The sequence below is a fragment of the Triturus cristatus genome, chromosome 1_2 (genome assembly GCF_964204655.1).
Source record: "Triturus cristatus chromosome 1_2, aTriCri1.1, whole genome shotgun sequence".
NCBI classification, from domain to species: Eukaryota; Metazoa; Chordata; class Amphibia; order Caudata; family Salamandridae; genus Triturus; species Triturus cristatus.
Genome location: NC_140580.1, coordinates 638,460,075 through 638,480,372, shown reverse-complemented (window position 1 = coordinate 638,480,372; position 20,298 = coordinate 638,460,075). Strand labels below are relative to the sequence as shown.

Below are 20,298 nucleotides of genomic sequence, written 5' to 3'. Positions count from 1 at the left end.
ATTTTACATTTATCAAATCTTTAGATATATAAGTTTATTTTTTTATGCACTTTATTATCAGCAATGGGTTTTGCACTATTTTGCACTAGTCTTTATAATTACCGCTTAGTATGCCAAATATATTTTTTTAAGGAACTGGTGATTTAAAGATGTATTGTACATATATAATTATACATGGGCAAATATGTCAATTATTAGATGCCAACTAAAAATGCATTATACCTACTGATATAAATATTGACAGGAGTTATAATGGTTTCTATTTAAGAGAAATTGATCAGTTGTGAATTGTAAGACAAATGAACACTATGTTCTCATTGAAAAATTATTTTGTTTACAATTATTGATAATAGAATTCTATATTTATTGTGGAATGTTATTAAAATAAGAACACTATGTTCCAATTGGATAATTATAATTACATGTCTTATGCATATCAAGGTGAAAACTTTTTTGCATTTAACAAAGTTTGGCCAATATATTGAGTTCCAGAGAAATATCTGTATAGTTCAAATCGCAGTCCCATGTTTATGTTCATTAGTAAACTGTGTTGGCAATTGTCTAAGCGGTTATGTAATTGGTCAGCTTATATAAAGTCATTGATTGGTCCTGCCGTCATGTGATCAAGACTGCCGTGGGCAGTCGAAACGCGTCAGGCTGAGCTGAGCACTTGCTTGAAATCTCCATGCACTATGCACTTTAATCTGCACCGTCAATAAAAAGAAGTTATTTTCCACGAAGTGGTCCGTACCTGCTTTTTTTGGATCCCATTGGATTGTTCCAGGACTTTTGACTTTTTTGGATATATATATATATATATATCTTTGTTCATGAAGAATTACATTACATATAGGAACTATTGCCTCAAAGTTATGCATTATATTCCTTATTAGTATTTTTACTATTACGCCTTTCTATTACTGTATATTTATTTTATTCTTTAGATATTCTGTTCTTTATTCAGACTTAGATTTAAATTGTTATTAAATGTTATTTACATGCTGTTTAATTGTTCTTAACTTAGATTTTACCTCAAATTTCAAAAGAATCAGTTTTTCTTCGTTCTTCAGTTTTTTCCTATGGCACTCTACTTAGATACAGATATTCTTTATTCTTCACTGCTTTCAGTATTGTTTATATCCTTATCTTATATGTCCTTCTATTTATTATTGCTTATATTTAAGGAAAAATTTAATTAACAATTGTATGACCTACTTGATATAGTTTACCTCATATTAATCAAATCTGATAAGATTCAACTGTTACAATAATTTATTATTTCATTTTTATCCCATTTAACTGTTATTAAGTCTTATAATGATTGTATTTAATACTTCATTCTTCCATTACTCTCTTACCTTTCTCCTTTTCTTCTCATACTGTATCCTATACTATAATATTTAATAATTTATTTATATCCATAATTTTTCAAATCTTTCCTATACATACTGTTTACTACTTGCAATATCCATTCACTCTTTCTATGCCTCTCGCTGTGCAGGGCTTCCCCCGATGCGCATAGCCCGCAAGCCAGGACCCACAGAGCGCAGTTCTACTTCCCCTATATTGCACCTTTTTCCTTGTGTAGTATTTATTTTCTGACCCTTATTCATTTTTTCCCCACTCTTTCCTAATTCTTGTGTCATTTTAATTTCTCTACTTTAGGTCTTTTTGAATTCTTCCTCTATATTCCTAAGTAACATACACCTACTCTATCCTTTTGCCTAGAACCTTTTTTCTTTACCTTGCTCATCCTCCTACATTGATATTTGATTTTTTCTCCTCTCTTTATTTTCCTACCTATAATCCGTTACTTTCTTCACTAAACCTCTCATGGCTGTGAATATTAATAAAATAGCCCTTAATGCACCCACATTTGAATTCCCCCTCCTATGGACCCGTTTTATGACACTGGTGATATTGGTGGGGCACCTAAATATTCTTGGCTGATTCCGTAAAGCATGATCTAGTGCTGATCTTAATTCCAGTCAGCTTTAATTACTGACAAACAATGGCTCTTGTTCTTCCACTTCTCATCAATCCTCAAAGGCTTCCCTTTTCACTCCAAAGGATGCCATCTTCACACAAAGAGTTTTGAAAAGTACATCAATCTGTTTCACTCCATACTTTTGCTCTCCTGTTCATCACATTCTGTGCCTGGCTGCTCCAACTCTGGGTGTTCAAGCTTGCCATACCCAATCCTACAGGTTCTCCCTTGTATGCTTTAATTCTGTAACCTCCAGCACTAAGCTGATTTCCTGCTATTACGAACAATAACTTCAAATGAAATTTTTGCATTTTCTTTTTTTTTTCTTCTTGTACAATTTGTGTATTACTATTCATAGAGCATTTGTTTATATCCAATGACAGCACCTCAAATGCCAGTGTGGATTCTATGAGGTGTCACACTTTACTCTGCCTCTCCAAGAAGGAGGTGAAGGATCAACCTATATGCCCAGACCTTCATGACTGCTTGGAGACACAACCCAAAGTGCTGCAAATGGGTCCTCAATTTGATATAAATCCGAATGCCGATTCTGGATTTACTTGAGTCCCAACAAAGTTCATCATTTTATGGTTCACCATAGTTTCATTCCATACTAAACGCATGCTTATCTATGTTCTGCCTCCTAATACTAAACATGGTATGCAAACACCAGTTCCAAAACTAAGGGGGTTTGTTCTTATATAATGGTGGTGATATAGCACATACACACACACAACATAGCACACCTATTATTATGAGGACTGGCCATTGACCGTAATGAAGTGTGTAATTACTATTCTAACTCCAGACACGCTTTGAAAGTAAGGTAGGATATTAAGCGGAGCAAGGCAAATCTAACTGCGCTTTTAGTTTTTTTTATGCACTCGCTCGAAAGTACCTTAACACACTAGTGCAACAGGTCTTCCCAACACATAAGTCCTCACAAAGATACTGTTAGTCTGGTTCTGAAAAGGTTAGCTCATGCTTTGAGGACCCAGCTGGTCCCCATAGCATGGGTTTTACATGCTCCCCCACACACTTTTGTATCCTTCTAACAGAAGCACAAATGCTACAGAATTTAAATTCATTATTCTTTCCCTGTGTCCTCATAGGATGTGATATATGTCTCACACACCCTGTCTGTCTACCAAGTCACAGACTGAGGCACCCCATTTAAACATGTCATTAAAGTCTCTATCTCACTGTGGACTTTGTGGTCCACCTCTAGCACAGTGGGAATTCTGAGATAGCTGCTTGGCAGGTTGTTGTAGTGAAGCTGTTTAACATACTACTTGGATCGTGTTTTCCTGGTGAGCTAATCAATCGACCAGAAAACTGTTCCTCTTCTTCAAACTTCTTCCCTGTGAGCAGCCATCCAACCTGAACCAAGGCACCACATATGAGGGGTGGCTGGAGAGGGAGCTGATCTTTGGCACGAAGGTCACATGTTGGAACGATAATATCTTCTATTGTTGTTGTTATATAGAATTATGGAACGATTCAAGGACTTTTGCACATACCTTAATGGTAACACATGCAACATTAGCTTTACATACCTCTTCAGCAGGGATAACATTGTTTTCCTTGATGTTGAGCTGTACATTGAAAATAACAAAATAGAGAGCAGACTCTTCCATAAACCAACATCGTGCAACTCTATGTTGAACGCTTCAAGTGCACACCCAAAATGTTAAATCTATGCTTTCCCCTTTGGGGAGATGACCAGGGCCATATGCAATTGCAGCAATGATAAGGAATGTGAGAATGCATTCAATGAAATTGAATTGAGATTCCTTCGCAGGGGATATAGTAGCCAGGTGTTGAATGCTGCAAGAAAGTTTATGAATACAGAACAAAGTGAGACTCATAACGGACTGCAATAGACTTTCCTCTCAGTTCAGGAAGTACTTACAAAAACACTGGCATTTACTTACCACAGACCGGCTACTTAAGGAACACATCTCTGTAAGACCTAACATTACTTTTCGAAGGGGGAGAACTCTTAGAAATCTCCTTAGCCCGAGCTATCCCAAACACACACCCAAAGAGAACTGGCTTACTATGCACATGCTTGGTTTTTACAAGTGTGGACATTACAGGGTGTGCAGACATGACATGCACAAAACAAAGCAATTTACTGTTAAAGATGTGGGAAGCTATTACATCAATCATAACATCACGTGTAACACCAAATATGTTAGGTACCTTATTTTCTGTAAATGTGACCGAACGTATGTGGGCAGTACAATACGATGCCTTAAAGAAAGGGTGGGAGAGCATATGAGGGCAATCATGTCGAATGACAACCGATACCCTATTGCTACCCACGCAATGGAATGTCTGTCACAACAGGGATACACAAGTTTCAAATTCTGTGGCATAGATCATGTAACTAGGGACCCCTGTGGGGGGGAATAGGGAACTCTATTTATGACGAAGGGAGAAAATGTGGATATTAAGATTGAGATCCGTAGAAATCGGGTTGAACATCGATCATTAACTTCTATACTTTCTCGGTGATTGATATGTCATTGCTGTAACCTATCACATATATGTGAACTGTTAATAACAAATATATATGAATCCCCACTTGGAATTATGATACACCTGTACATGTGGGTTTTTGTGTTTTTGAACTGTAAAGTACTATATCCAATGACTACTGCGAATTTGGGTGGATGTTGTTTAGAGTCATAACATACTATTTTGTAATTGTATTTAACACTTAAGTAAAGCAACCTTCACACTAAGCCATACTTATAATGCGTAGATATTCTCTTAAATATACTTTCTTGACTATATCGCGAATGCATCTTTAGCAATTATGCTCTCTAAATCTGTCTCGTCACTCAGATATCTCTAGTGTTTCCTTGCCCTATCCTACCTTTCCTTATAGCCTCACCCAGACACCACCCATACATAATATTATTAATTTACCTTATCAGAGGTTCTGGTTATCTTACGAATTTCGCACCTTGAGGAACCTCACCTAGACACAACCAATACCTAGGATTTTTAACTTACTTTATCAGAGTCTTTGGTCAATTTACGAATCTCTCATCCTGGGGAAACAAGAATTGTACCTCCTTCCCTGGAGTCCTTATGATCACAAAGTAAAAGTCCTACGACAAACTGATCACCATGCAATATATAACTACTTTACATCGACTTACATGTCATTACAATTACCTAGTTTTTCTAATTTGCCTCATTCACCTCTTATGATTAGGTTTCATGTACTATTACTCATTATCTACCACTCCGATATGGCGCCCGACTATTTCTGACTGAGTGCCAATCTCCAGCATGCTCACCAATATAAACATTATTCTGACGCTGTACACATCATCAAATAACACTATTTAATCGCATAGATGACATTGTCCTCCCCCCACGTATCTGGTCAACTTTCAATACATCCCCCATATATACACAATTAGGTTTTAGTTATAATACAAAGTTACTACATGACCAAATACTTATTAGGCTGTCTGTTTTATACAGGACTTATATCCTTTCGTGACTTTGACAACTACGTTACATGTAAATTCTGAGAGCTTTAGCGTAACTAAGCAATATTCCAATATGGCGCTTATTCATTTGAGTGGAGACGGCTCTAACAAATACGACTATAGTCCGTCTTCTACCCTCACCTATAACAAATTGTGCTCAATCATGGTACCCATACAGAATGTGATGGTCATGCCACAAATATAACGTTAGAGGTATGCCCGCATATGCCATGGATATAATCTCTATTAACACGTTGTCATTTTGTGCGTTTATAGCTTATACTCTTCCAATTTCTAGGGACCTTACTCGGACTCTTGTGCCTCGGTACTTCTTAAATTCTTGAAATCACGGACTTACTCTACTCACCAGGACTCTTTATACTTATACTTATACTTTTTAGGTCGAGCGTAGCACAGCGTGCATGCAATGCTCTAGGAGAGGGCCTCTTGGAATCACTCCAGACTTTCAGAAAACTCGTCTGTGTGATTTTTCAACTTCCACAAATTCTATTGGCCTTTGCGTGTGGCTTTCAAAAATGAAAGCACACAATTGGCCAGAGGCGGGTGCATGTCCCACCTCTTTGTTTACTGGCCACTCCAAAGGCGTTTTGCTGTTGGGACCGAGCAGTGCCTCCTTGTTGTTTTTGTGGCTTGCTTTGCACATTTCAGCCTGCGTGTCTTTTCTTTTTAAGTTGCCAAGCTACAATGGCAACTTGTCGTTGTTTCCTTTTACTGACAGTTTCCTTGTTAGCATTGAAAGGTACTATTTCAACCCTAGCTTTGAATAAGATTGTTTTAATATACTCTAAAAGACTGTGTTGATTACTTTCTTAGCATAGGGAGTTTAATTACAGCAGGCAATCTATGCTTTTTTTAATCTATACCTTTGAACATTTTTGTGGTTGGGAAAACAATCTTTGGCATTCCCACAGCTGGAAGTTGTAATTTGTTAAAGTGTGTCCAAACATGATCTCTGGTGGTTGGACCAGTACATTTGAGTTTGGAACTACGTCGACAGGCAGACTCTTTCAAATTTCTATATTTTCCACTGAATCCATGAATCCTTTGTTCATTGGTAAACTGTGCTGTAAAGATGATTACTAGAGACTCTTGACACACAAATATTTCCTGTGTTTGACATGTAATCTTTGCAGATGCTTTCAGACTGGGTACCGAATGGTGAGCTAAAGTCTGTCAGGCGATGGTGCACTGCCACTGTCAATGATGTTTAGTCGCATATTGTACGTTGCTCTGCTAAGTGTTCCAACGTGCTATGAATAGGAAGCTCAATTTCAGAGTACTAGTGGTTTTGTGAGGGCACTGAAGTGCTGCATTACACATGACATTACTTATTTTAGAAGTGCTGCATTACAAATTACTTATTGTTGATTTCAGAAGTGTTGTGTTACAAATTCCTGACTTTACAAGGGCAGTCGCGGATACACCCGCTACAGAGTCGGACTGGCCTTGAGATATTACTCTAAAAGACTAAAAGACCAATATGTCTGAGTTAGAATCAGGACTCATGCATGACCCTTCAACATCCTCGGTCTTTCAGGGGCACTGTCATGTGTGGGCATCTTCCGACTTTCCATCTACCCATCTGTCTGTGCACTTCTGCCCAGAATATCAAAATGCATGAATTGGCACAAGTGAAAATAACGGCTGGGTCTCAGACAGGTACCTCAATATTTGTTGCCCCATCATGTTCCCTTTCAGAGTACCAATGGCTAAATACTTATAAGGTCTCAGAGGCGCGACCTATTGGCTATGCCAATGCTTGTTTGGGGATTTCTTGAAGTGGTTTTGGCCTTTATTACTGGCAGTGCGCACTAGACTTGTGTGTTACCAATTTAAATATCGAATATCCTATCAGTTTTGCTTCAAGATTGCTACTTACCACGCCACTGAAGATCTAGCTCGATACCCCTGGATTATTCTATTATCTACAATCACGATGATTAATAGAGATATAATTGTGGTAAGACCCACATTTCAACTTTTGGCACTTGTTCCTACGAGTGCTACACAGCGAGATGGGCTACATATTACGCTATATAACACCTGCTGCACTTAGAGAATAAATAAACTGGGATACATTGCTGGGACCCTGATATACACTGGGAGTTCCCAATTTTGTTTTCATTTTAATTATCCTGGGCTATTGACCATCTATCTCTTGGGTTTGTCACTTCCCCCCTTTTTTTTACCACTAAGCATTGTTTGCAATTATTAACACATTAGTAATTCAGAGAGTTGGTGATCATTGTTGACAGCCAATGTATAGACTACACAAATTCTGAAGTACACTATCTCACGTTATTCTTATTGGTTCCCCACAGACTTTTACGATATGATCACTTATTATCACCTACTCAACTGGCACGGCAAATATATCCTGTGTGGCTTACTGACCTCCATATAACCGTGACCTTTTCCTGATCTTGCTCTATTTATATCAGGTTCCTGATCAGTAATTACATATCTATTATCACACAGGGTTAAAATGTTCTATATAATCTACTTTTATCTGCTATTTCCTTTGGTGCACTATCCTGATACTATCCCTCCAAATCTCTATTGCACCTGAATGCTTCTTCGCGACGTCTTCACGGCATTGCTGGTATTAGCATGCACTCTTAAAAAACTGTAAAGAAGAGAAAGCAAAACTATACATGCCGATTTTAATGTTACTTATGAATCGGATAAACATGGACAACTTTGTATTTAGTTTTTTAGGTGTTTTATGCTTTTTATGTTATTTAAACCTATTGGGAATAATCACTGTTCTGCACCTATGCTCACAAACTCTGGTTATGTATATGCCAATAATATACACATGACTGCCACTGCCTCACGCAAGCTGGCGATGGTGATGAATTTGCCTAAATGTATTAGGCATATTTTTGGGATTTTTGTATCTCTGATCATTATCTTTTACTTGTTGTAGCCCTGATGAAGTCGCTAAACCGACGAAACGTGTTAGCTACATGAACTTTGAATAAGATCTACAAATAAAAGATCTCTGCTGATGCCAAAAATTTGGATGATTGCATTATTCGTGTGAACTATATTTTCTTCACCCATGTCAATGTTCAATTACAATAACTACTGCACGGAAACTAACCGTATTTCATATGTATAGTTTGTGCCCAAGGTTCATCTAGTCTTGCAGCGCATATTTAAATATAATCACATTTTAGGCCTCTGAAGGACCTAGAACAGGCAGCCCTGCAACAGAATTTCAACAAACTTTGTGTGAAGTGCTGCAAAAGAACTGTTGTCAAGCAGTCAGTATCACCCATCTGTGGTTGCCGAACAGGACACTTTACCCCACACGCTTTTACAATGAGTGCCATTACTCTGCATTTTTTACTCCGCAAAATCCTTTAAAATGCAGGGCTTTACAACACAATTCATTACAATGCATTCCCCATTACAACGCAATTTACTATCCTAACTTCATCGGGCGTTACTTTGGAGAATGCGTTGTAATGATTTGCGATGTAAAGCCCTGCATTGTAAAAGTTTTTCCAGAGTAAAAAATGAGGGGTAATGGCATGCATTGTAACGCATGCCTTGTAAAGGATGTTTTCCGTGGTTGCCCCATGGTTATTGGCTGACAATACTGTTAGATGTCTGTCAGAGTCTGCTTTCCTCTACTTCATTGATTGCAATAGGAAAGATGAATGGATGTTCCTGAGATACGATCGCCATCTTCAACACTCAGAATCCACAAAGCTTAGGGACTTCTGTGTCCTATTTGCAATGCAATGTTGGTATGGTAAGTTGCATGGACCATACAAAATTCCACTGGAATTGGACGAACCTTACACAATTCTGTTGCAATGTAATGTATGTATGAGAAGCTGGGTAGACCTTACACAAATCCAAGTTGTGGTTCACAAAACTCCAGACGGATGTCAGAATCCAAGGAACTTGTCATGAGTTGGGCCCTCTACCTAGTGCAGATCACAGTTTCACCACACATGCCATGAATCAAAGCACTGTTCTTAGAATACTTAACTGATATTTATTCAGACTTTCCCCAATCTCACTTCCTGCAGGCATTTATTGATAGCAGCGTAGGGTTATAGTGTTTCTCATAGAGAATGCATCTACGGTTTTACCAAACTCCTAATAAGAAGGACAGACTTCTCTGGAGGTGGCACTAAATTACAAGCCTCAAATTGTTAGTGTTCCTCTGGCCCAGGTCTCATTTTCAGGACTATTATGTCCTCAGTGGCATACCAGAGATTTCTGCCATTCATGCAACATTCACTGGCTCAGCTTGCACATGACCCTGAGATAACCATTTTTATTACCTTTAGCATCTGAGTTTCGCATACTCCTAAATGAATGATCAGATTATTTATAAAAGACCATGACAGTCAAAAGAACATTTAGTAATTTTATATTTTACTGCAGTTTTATCGTATCCATTATTCTGTATACATCATAGTACATAATAGAATGCGAAGGCTTGCAGTGCGATCAGGATCAATTTTCAAGTGGTGTTACTTCTTAAACACAGGGTGTAGAAGGTAGATGGATAACATGGGAGCTGGTGCTTGTGTTCTCAGGTCAGCACTTCCTGCCACCTTTTACTGACTGCTGGTCCTGGCAAACAGGAGCACATGGGACTGTTGAAGAAGAAAGTGAACATTAATGAGTGATTTGTATGACATACCATGTGCAGAATTCTGGTTTCTGAGCAAAAAACAGAACTAAATGATTTTCTCACACATCTATATGAGTGGGGAGAGGGTATTTATTTCTTCAAAGGAAGAAGGTAAATGGACAATATCTGACTAGGGTGTTTCGCAGAACATTATAATTTGAACACTCAGGAGGATCATGGACCTGTGCTGTAATAGAAGGCAGCTTACCCCAGCCTCGTCCACAAAATGCTGCACAAAAATGGTGTTCTGTCACATCTTGTGGTTCATCTTTCAACGTGGGTCCAGGCTTATGGTGTGTCAGACCACTAAGCTGACACTTTGAGGTTCAAATTGTAATGTTTAGTGTGCTGATACCATGGACAAACATGGCATCCCCATCTAATCATGTGTGCATTATTGTGGCTATTGAATATTAGATAGTTCCTTTTGCATTTTTCATGAGGCTGTGTATATCATTGAGGAAGTGCTGATGAAATTACCTACAATTCCTCCTGTTCGACATTGCATTGAACATTAAAAGGTGGTGAACACAAACAGGGTATTTGAGAGGTGTGTTTATTTTGGGTCAAAACTTTCAAATCAGTCATGTTGCTTATCTTCAGAAAATTAACCCAGCTCGCAGACCAACATTGTGTAGCAAATCTCAACAGCAGCATCTGATGTAGTCTCAAAAGCACCAGAACCCTGCAAAAGGTGTGCCAGCCGAGAGGTTTCAATATAATTTTTCTGCCAACCAAAGACTCCTTCTCCAAACTGGAGCTTTTAATCCTTATGGTGTCTGCTTACCCTCCCTGGCTCACATGCATTGAACTTTGAATCTGTTTTAATGGAATGTGTCTTTTGGTTCGAACCACTGGACTCATTCATCCAGGCTGACCCTGTGTGCTCACAGGTCTGCTTAGTTTGGCCTGCTTTCCCTGTCAGCATTGGTCAGCGCTGACCAGTGACTGACAGGGGAAATCACTGTTGTTAATGCACACGATTCTACCTTGACTGCCAACCTATATTGGGTCTTCAGAGATCCAGGGGAGAAAGCAGACTAATGCCCACCAGAGTCCTAGTTTTGGGGCCCAATGTTCTGTTGCTCTGATGTCAGAGTAGTGAAGAACCAGGTTTCAAAACTAGTTTTCATGATATTGACTCTAAATTAGAGCCACACGCAGCATATCAATATAGAGAGTAGAAACTGATTAAGAACCAGAATATCCATGGGCCAAAGTTAGAGTCATTTCAGAAAATGTGTGATAGTGACAATTTATTTACCAACAGCTAGGCTGTATGGTTTTTGCCAAATATAATATGTGTTTAACAATGTTTTAATGATATTTTTTCCACAGTGATTCTCCCTCCATCTATAAGGACTAGGCTGAATTAGAGCAAATATAGAATTTAGACTCAGATTCACAAATGTTTTGTGCAAAGCAGAGTAGCATCCAAATGTGCTATGCCACATTGCACAAGAGGGAAAACACAGGGCAGTGCCATATCTATAGAGATCAGTCTGATGCTTGTGTCATCTCCTGTGCTGGGCTCAAATAAGGCTGGCTTGATCGATGCACAGCCTCGCACAGGTGCAGAGGTGAGTGTGCACTGTCCAGAAAAGGTTCTGCTCTGCAGACAAACATTTCCTGTACAAATTCCTATGCTTAGACAAGGGACATCTTAAAGATTTTGGGTGTCTAGGGCCAAACATATTTTGGGTGGCCTGTTCTGAACAACTTTGAATTTATGATCTAATTCGAGCTCATTCATGACGGGACGTCTTTGGATAGGTCACTGACAGTGCATATTCTGAATGTGTTTCCATCTAATATTCAGGTATATTGTAGTTTTTCAATATTGTAAAAGCAGCATCTCACTAATATGATTGAAATTAATATCTGTGACCCCCCTCTCATTTTTCCTACGTGAGGTCTTGTTTTGCTCTAAAAGAAACATTTTTTATGGATTTTGGAGGGAACATCAAAAAACATTTCTCTGAAAAAAAAGGTCTGTGATGGACTCCCACAGATCACCCACTTTGGAAATAAATTAAGGGGAAATGGTACTTAAACAATTTGTTAAATATTTATTCAAGGTCATCGGGGCAAGACTCGCTGCAGAACAGAGCTGTCTCTATCAGGGGCCCCCTGAAAGGCTGGGACCCTGGGACCGTGCCCATTTTGCCCATGCCTTAAAACCTCGGTATAGACCGTTCCCACACAATGGATGCGTGGTGTGTACTGCAGCACACATGCAATTTGCCTTTTTTGAGAAATGGACACATTTCTCCTTATTTGCACTTGCGTGAAGTAGACATTAGTTTTTACTCAATGCCCAGTCTGGTTATTTCAGTAGACTGACCTTTGCATCAAAACCAATGAGTGCTTATGTTGATCTGACCCAGTAACATCAACTTGGCTCAAAATCACACAAAGTACATTGTTGCCCAATAAAAAGTGCACCTTTCCAGCACAAAACACCTTTTCTAAGGGATAGAAAGCTGTAGTCACAGCTTTGCGTCATGCTAGCGCATGCCTTAAGTCTCAATAAACCTGAGGCTTGATGTGCTTTGCTGACCTTTTTCAAAAGCAAGACGCCATGAAGCTCTTAAGTGTAATCCATTGTAATACTGGAAAGAGCCAGACAGGATCAGTCACCGTAGTCCATCCTGGACGACAGAACTGTGACACCTACATCTGCTATTTTAGGGAAGAACAAGAGCTGAAGGATCCCACTAAGAAATTCTGCCTACACTCATCTCCGTTCCACACTGTGGAGTGAGGTCAAGAATTAGTCCCTAAGAAGACCAGGGCTGGACCCACGTGTTGTGAAAAAGGAGCACACTCTGAAGGGACAGCTTGGTGCTGGAACAAGCCTCCACAACCAGCCATCAGTCGCTTCATAGGAAGAGGCTCTTTCAATGTACTCCTGCACTGACGCATCACACAGGAAGTGATTGCACCTTTCCAACCACAACTGCCTCTTTGCTGCAAGGGTGTGGGCCACCTGTGGGTAGCTTTTATTGCTCGCTGGAAGACCAAACTACTTATGTCTGCAGTGCTCCAGATCTACGGTACTGTCCCTAAAACTACATATCCTGCTTTACTTGCACTTGAAACTTACCTGGCTCACACTGGGGATTACACTGAGGCTCACATTGAGGGACTGTGTCCTGGCACAGCACCACTGGGGCACATGCTGAAAAGGAAGACAAGGGTGCATATTACAACTCATATATAACATACGGTAGAGTGCACAGCTGATCTATATTGACAAACATAGCAGTCTTACATTAGACAAAGGCTACTGAATCACACATGGGCCTGCTTCACAAGCCCATACACACCCCTGCTCGGTTGTCTACATCAAGATAGAAGTCCTAAAAAAATATTGCATTAACTACATCATTGAATATATAGGGGCATATCAGCAACACCCGGCGATAATTATCGCTCAGCGCTCTTAGCGTGAGGATAATTATCGCGGGTAACGTGGATTTTTATAGCTGAGATAGCGTGCTAATAGCAACACTTATCTCTTCAGCGATAAAAATCCTCAAGCTAACTGCCTAACGTGAGATTATCGCTGGAATCCCAGCGATAATCTCACACATTGTGGCGTTAGCTTGCTGATAGGGCCCCACAAACTTAGCCATGATATCCACCTTCCATAGGATATCATGGCTAAGTCAGTCCTGAAGCAGGCGTAAGGAAAGTAGCGATAACAGGGGTTATCGCTACTTTTCCTGCCACTATGCTTCATAGCGTGGGGCTTGATGATAGGAGAAATGTCGCTTAGAGACATTTCTCCTGTCATGTTAGGTCAGGAACGCCCACTTTGCATCTCATAAGAGATGCAAAGCTGGGCGTTAGGAATCCCCACGCTAAAGCAAGGTTTCACGCGTTAGCGTGGCCTTGCTAATTAGGTGATAAAATTATCGCCGCTTTTCGGCTGAAAACGGCCGCAAAAGCGGTGATAATGTTTTATCGCCAGCTTGTAAATATGCCCCATATTCACTATTTTGATCTCTTTATCTAACTTACCTTGTGATGCAAAGGTTAGATCAATGTAGTGGATGTGATATTGGCACACACTGAATAAAGACTTTTATTCAATTTAAGGAGCTAATAAAAGGGGTTATTTTTCTCAGTATCTGAGAGGAGTTCGACCACACTCTGCAAAGTGATTTACATAACTTTTTTCAGGCATAAGTTTGGCCACTTGTATGTAAGTCTGATTCGTGCCTGAAAAGAAAAAGAGGTGAAGAAAATATCGAAAAGTTTGAAGGCAGGAGTGACCTTGATATAATTGTTTTTAAAAAAGTTATTAAAAGAATGCAAATGCCGTGCTGAAAGGGTCATACAAACGTATGAACACATAATTATTGATAAAAACAAGAGTTTTCGGCTATGACTATCAGTTTCACGCACTTACGCACATACATGCACAGTTTACACCTGCACGGGTATCAAGTGTTTATGAATCCCCCAAATGCCATTCCACTGTAGGTTTAATTCATACAATTCCTTTTCATCCCTGTCACTTTGGTGTTTACATATTTTATGTCTGGATGGGAGTGGGACATGTTCATTCACAGAACCAGTATGAACAGATTTTCTGTTGCATCATCAGCTTGGCTGTGGAACAGGTTCCAACCGGAAGCGCTACTGCTGGAAGAGTCAATGTTTTAGAGGCCCAGAAGGTCTCCTGATAATTTGCTCTCATGGCTCCTGTAGGAGGAAGCATCATGACCTCTAGGTAAGGCATGGCAACATTTGAATAAACCAAAACACACAAGATGTGGGAAGGGTATGCCCAGACGTGGGTCCCGTGCTCACTACACCACTGGAGTCAAGCTATCCTGGCTGAAGAGGGGTGAAACCCCGAAACCGGTCCCAGGATGTTTGATTCCCGTCCAGCGAAGACATGGCTTGGCAGTTCGGGCTGGACTATTCCCATGAGGCACAGGGTCAAGACTGATTTGCATATGACCATGTCTGCACTGGGCTGGCGTGGTGAGCAAAATAAGGATGGATTAAACCCAGATCTGTGAGTGGGGGTGAATGTTTTGCCAGTGTGCAACATTCCGTCCATCATCTTGTGTGTTTAACATTTGAATAAAAAAATATAAATCGGTCAAGATAACTTTTCCCACAATTCATTTTAGCAAAACATTTAATCAAGTTATTGCTGTTATTGCTGGTTTTGATGGCAGGTGTTGATTGGGCCACACTAAGTAGGACAATATAGGACATTTTTTACTGAAAATAAACCTTCATTGTGAAGCAGTTGGTGGCTCCATTCTTTCCAGGTCCAGATCCTAATTCCTTAAGGCACAGTGTATCACTCACTCATGTTGTAGGCAGATATTTCAGAATTCAAAATTGTCAAAATCATTGTTATCGATAGGATGTGAGCTTAAAGCACATTAATGGTACTAAACTGGGAAATCTGTAAGACTTCTAAAAATTGGTAAAATGTAAAGCACTTGTTAGGTGAACTTACCATACTATGGACTCCATTCCAGTCTTATATTACTTAAAGAGGCAGTGTGGTTTCAGAAATTCTCCTGATTTCTTTTCTGCACAATCTGCTTTGGCAGGTGAACAGTAAGGCTACAACCCTAACGTTTTTACAGTGACACGGAAAGTCATGTCACGTAGTATCCCATTGACCACGGCTTTGATCACAAATCATTGACTACAACTAGTTCCCTGTAGGCTGCCTATTTGATCATCTGGGAACCTAGGCTTTGATTCTGGCACAGTTTTAAAAAGATCAAAAACAAACTTCACTAGTCTTACTGATACACCAAAGTCTCCTGATGTTTACTGTCAAGCTCCGTAATGCTAAAAAATTGTTTGATCCCTGTAGATTAACCTTGTGTTTATTGTAATGTTTAACGCCGGCTATCGCTGGATTTATTTGCCGAGATAATGCGTTATTATCAACGCTTATCTCCACGTCGATATAAAATCTGGCGATATTGGCGAAATGAGGGAACATCGCTGGAAATCCAGCGATACAACTGCAGCGATAAGGGAATCCTTGGTAATAGGGAGATGTGGACTTAGCCTTAGGACCCACCTCCCTTTAAAAACATAGCTAAGTCAGAAATTTTGCAGATGTTAGCTTACTGCGATAACCGCGGTTAGCACGGCTTTTAATATCGCTATGGGTGTCCCGGGCTGGCTTGTTAATACAGAGTAGTGCAGTTAGCGATATATTCCGTGTTATTGTGGAAAGAAACGCCTATTTTGCATCTCATTAGCGATGCAAGGTGAGGTGTTTTGAGAACGGCTTCTAACATGCGCTAATGCATGTTAGCACCGCCTTGTAAATAGGGTGAAAATATTATCTCCGCTTTTCTGGCTTTTAAAGCCAGAAAAGCGGAGATAGGGCCCTTGATAATATGCCCCATCTTCTCTTTTCGCATCAGTTTAACTGGAATGTTTTCAAAGTATGAAACACATGGGAAGTGCCCAGCTAGTTACAATTCCACCTGAATTGTTATTTTGGAATACCTAAAACATTGCCCTCTTACTTAATCAATCTCCTGTAACTTTTTTAAAACAATTTTTTCCTCTAATTTTTAAACGTTAGTCACGCATATAAATAATTTTGAGTAATTAGTTGAAATAAAGGGTTGCAATCACTCAAGAGTGGCGATTGCACGATAAATTGATATTAAAATTGTAGCATGATCCTAGTAAAGCTAATAAACAGAAATTTTAAAAAATGATGGTACAAAAGACCACAAGTCACATCAAGTCTGCAAGTTCTGCACAGAGTTTACCTAAGATTTTGCAGTTGTTACAGTGAAAATATTACGACCATGTCAATTGTTTGGCGATTTTATGTTACAAGCAGGCCCCAACTCATGTTTCATGTCACATTTTATCATCATGTTGATGCAATGGCAAGTGGACCACATAAGATGGCAAAAAACAAATTGATTTCATCGCAGAACACATAGGATCACTAATTTGGAAAGTTAGGTTGGCCAGATAGTGCTTGCCTGAAGCTAGCTCATGTTCCCATTTTCCTCCCATTTGATCTGCCCATTTATATAATTTGTCTAAGTAAGAACTAATTACTTACGGTCTTGGCATTTCTCCACGACTTTAACATCTTGGCACTGGGCCTTCTGAGTTTCCCTGCATCCTCCCTTGGCAGACATGGTCGTCACTTGCACCGGGTCAAACTCAGCCACAAGGGAAAAAGTTGGAAGAGTCACTTCGAGCTGTGCCCAGCCTCGTCAAAGATGAGGCTTATATACACGGGTAAACTGCCCCTTCTGCCTGTTGAGCAACATTAGCAGTCATATTTTCACACCCATCATTGTTATCATACCCAGAGAGGAAGATCATATTTAATTGGTTTGTTTCCTTGCTTGAGGGCAGAGTGTTGGGTTTTTAACCTCGCATGATATTTCAGACGTACACAGCGCAGTTGTTATTTTTTGAGGTGTGTCTTTAAAAGGTTTGCTGATAAATCATTATTAGTATATGTTAATCATTTGGATGAATACCATAGGGCAGACAACTATTCAGAATTTGCATATCAAGAATATCTAGGAGAGTGCTACTTATTTGACCTCTGATCTCACTAGTCTTCCCTTACTTCCTCTTTGAGTGTGAAATTCCTTTAGTTCAACACAACTAGCACACTAACCTTTGAAACCCGTAGAATGCATTGTTTAACTATGGGAGAAGAGCTGTAAATGACTTTCTCATCTGTCAGTTGGCTGTGGTATTTCCTCTCAACTAAAAATTATTTCTCCACTTAGCAATGTGGTAATATTTTCACGTGAGGGCTCAGGCAGTAGCCTCTTCTAAGATTGCAGTTCTTTTCCACTTGAATGCACTTTTCCTAATGGTTTTGCTAGTCCCAATGTACTCCCAGTGCAGTGATCCTAAAACTAGGAGGAAAGACAAAAACCCTCTGCTTCCCTGTGGCTCAGCCTTTATACCAAAGGGGAGTGAGTCCTAAACCAAAAGACACTCTATCTTTACCCCGTTCATCTTTGTTCACCAAGCTGGCCCAAGTCACCCTGTTCTGAGATGGCCTCTCCTGACTCTACACATGAAGTTGGCCTCAAGATCCAGGATGGGACACACTTCAGGGCAATGAACATAGCTTGAAAAACATCACCTTCTATTTGGAGCATAATTACCGGCTATTTGGTATTAGGGATCAGCAGTATGTGAAAGTAAGCTTTGCCACTTCCTCCCTCTGTGCTAGTCAGCCCATCAACAGTCTAGTCCATGGTACCCGACCCAATCCACCTTCCAACTCTTGCTCCTCATTAGGACTTGCACTCACCGAACTTTACCTTTATCATTGCAGGAAGAAATCACCAGAGAAACCCTTTGTCTCCATCTCCAGGGGAAATAGGAAGTTTCTGTGGCCTTCTGCCAAATCCATCATCAATGGTAGGGAACCTCTGAACAAGGCCCCTACCATCACATGGCACACCCTCCACCAGTGGTGGCAGACATCTGAAAAGGAGAAAGGCCATGGATCAGTCCTCTGTCCCCACCATTCCATCCACATCTACAGTCTGAGGCAGGAGATTCCCGAACAGGATTGCACAAAAATGCTTTGTCATGGGGAAAAGCCCCCCGAACCACAATCGGATCTTGGCCCACATAGCAGACCAGTGTAGGCCTTTTAGGGGTCTCTTTGCCAAAACATTTCTGTAAATATTGCTTAATATTAGTTGCAAATGTGTATCTGTGCCGCAAATACCTGGCCTTACTGCTATCCACTTTAAAAATACTCAATATGTCAAACTTGAAACTATGATAATACTCCTCCACAACTATCTCCCTTTGGGAGGTGGGCAGTTGAGGTGAAGATTCAGTAACATGGGAGGCTGATTCACATTTAATACTACCAGCCTTTCAGGCGCATCATCTGATGGGCTGTGATGAAAGAAGGAGGTTTTGGCAATGAATGGACTGGAGACAGGAGTTATGAGCAGTGGTGAGCGAGTAGAACGGAAGGATTGAAGGTAAAGGTGGACAGTTGTATGAGACATGGGATAGAGGTACAATGAGTGAACAGATGGGGCAGTAAGCAGTGCCAGGCTTGTTTCCGAAGCTGCCCTGGCAAAAATGCTCAAACTATCTCTGCTCCCTTCCTCTCCCCCTTCTATCTTTCTCTTTCCACCCCTTCATCTCTCACTTTCTCCTTCCTTTTCTCCTCTATCTCTTCTTTGTCTATGATTGTTTGGACTCTCTGCCCCTCTTAACTCTCTCTGGGATACTCTGAATACTTTGTAATGCTGGGAGCTGGGAAAGTGACAGAAGCAACTGGTGAGGCTCTGGGATTCCGATTGTCTGCAACCCACAGGGAAATGCCCAGTGAAATAAAAGGGCAATCTGGCCATGGTAGTGAGACTTTGAGGGAGAGGATCGAGAAATATGAGAGGGAGTAAAAGGAGTAACAAGCAGTGATGGAGAATGGAGCAGTCACGGAAGAAGTGGATAATTAAAGCAGAGATGGACTAAGACACTAGCACATAAACAGGATGGGTGAGCAGTGACAGGAGAGATGACTAGTAACAGAAAAGATGCCAAGGATGGTAATCAGTAGCAGGAGATAGAAGTAGAGATGGGAGAGGTGATTACTGACTGAAGAGATAAGCAGTAATAGGAAAGATGAACAGTAAGGAGAGGTGAGCTGGAGACGGGAGAGGAGGGCGCTGACAGGAGAGGTGAGCAGTGAAGAGAAAAGTGACCAGTAGCATCATAGGTGGGAAGTGATAGGGAAGTGGATGAATGCAGGAGACAAGATCACTACCAGCAGAGAGGGTCTCTGGCAGGGAGCAGCTCATTGACAGCTATACACAGTGACTCTAGTTTGGGACGACAGTGGAGATTTTGCAGATGACTTGGACAGGGACAGGAGAGATGCTGTAAGAGGCTGTTACTAGACAAGTCACTCGTACATTGCCAAGAAAGAGTAGAACAATGAAAAGACAGGAATCAATGAAAAGCATGCAATTTTGATAACAGCGTGCGGTCCTGCTATGTCGCTCTCAGATAAAGACGTTCATGCAAACATGAGGTTCAGGGTTGCACCAGGCATCGGTAATTTATTTACATCACATAATATGGTCCAACGGAGC

The 20,298-nt window shown here is 40.4% G+C and overlaps 1 long non-coding RNA gene across 1 annotated transcript; it reads right to left on the bottom strand.

Moving 5' to 3' along the window:
* Positions 1–9,897: 9,897 nt before the first annotated feature.
* LOC146867751 (uncharacterized) lies at positions 9,898–17,410 on the bottom strand. The gene is made up of 3 exons (XR_014962164.1): positions 17,265–17,410; positions 13,287–13,361; positions 9,898–10,142 (listed from the first exon to the last, which is right to left on the bottom strand). It is a non-coding gene; the product is annotated as an uncharacterized LOC146867751 (long non-coding RNA).
* Positions 17,411–20,298: the final 2,888 nt, after the last annotated feature.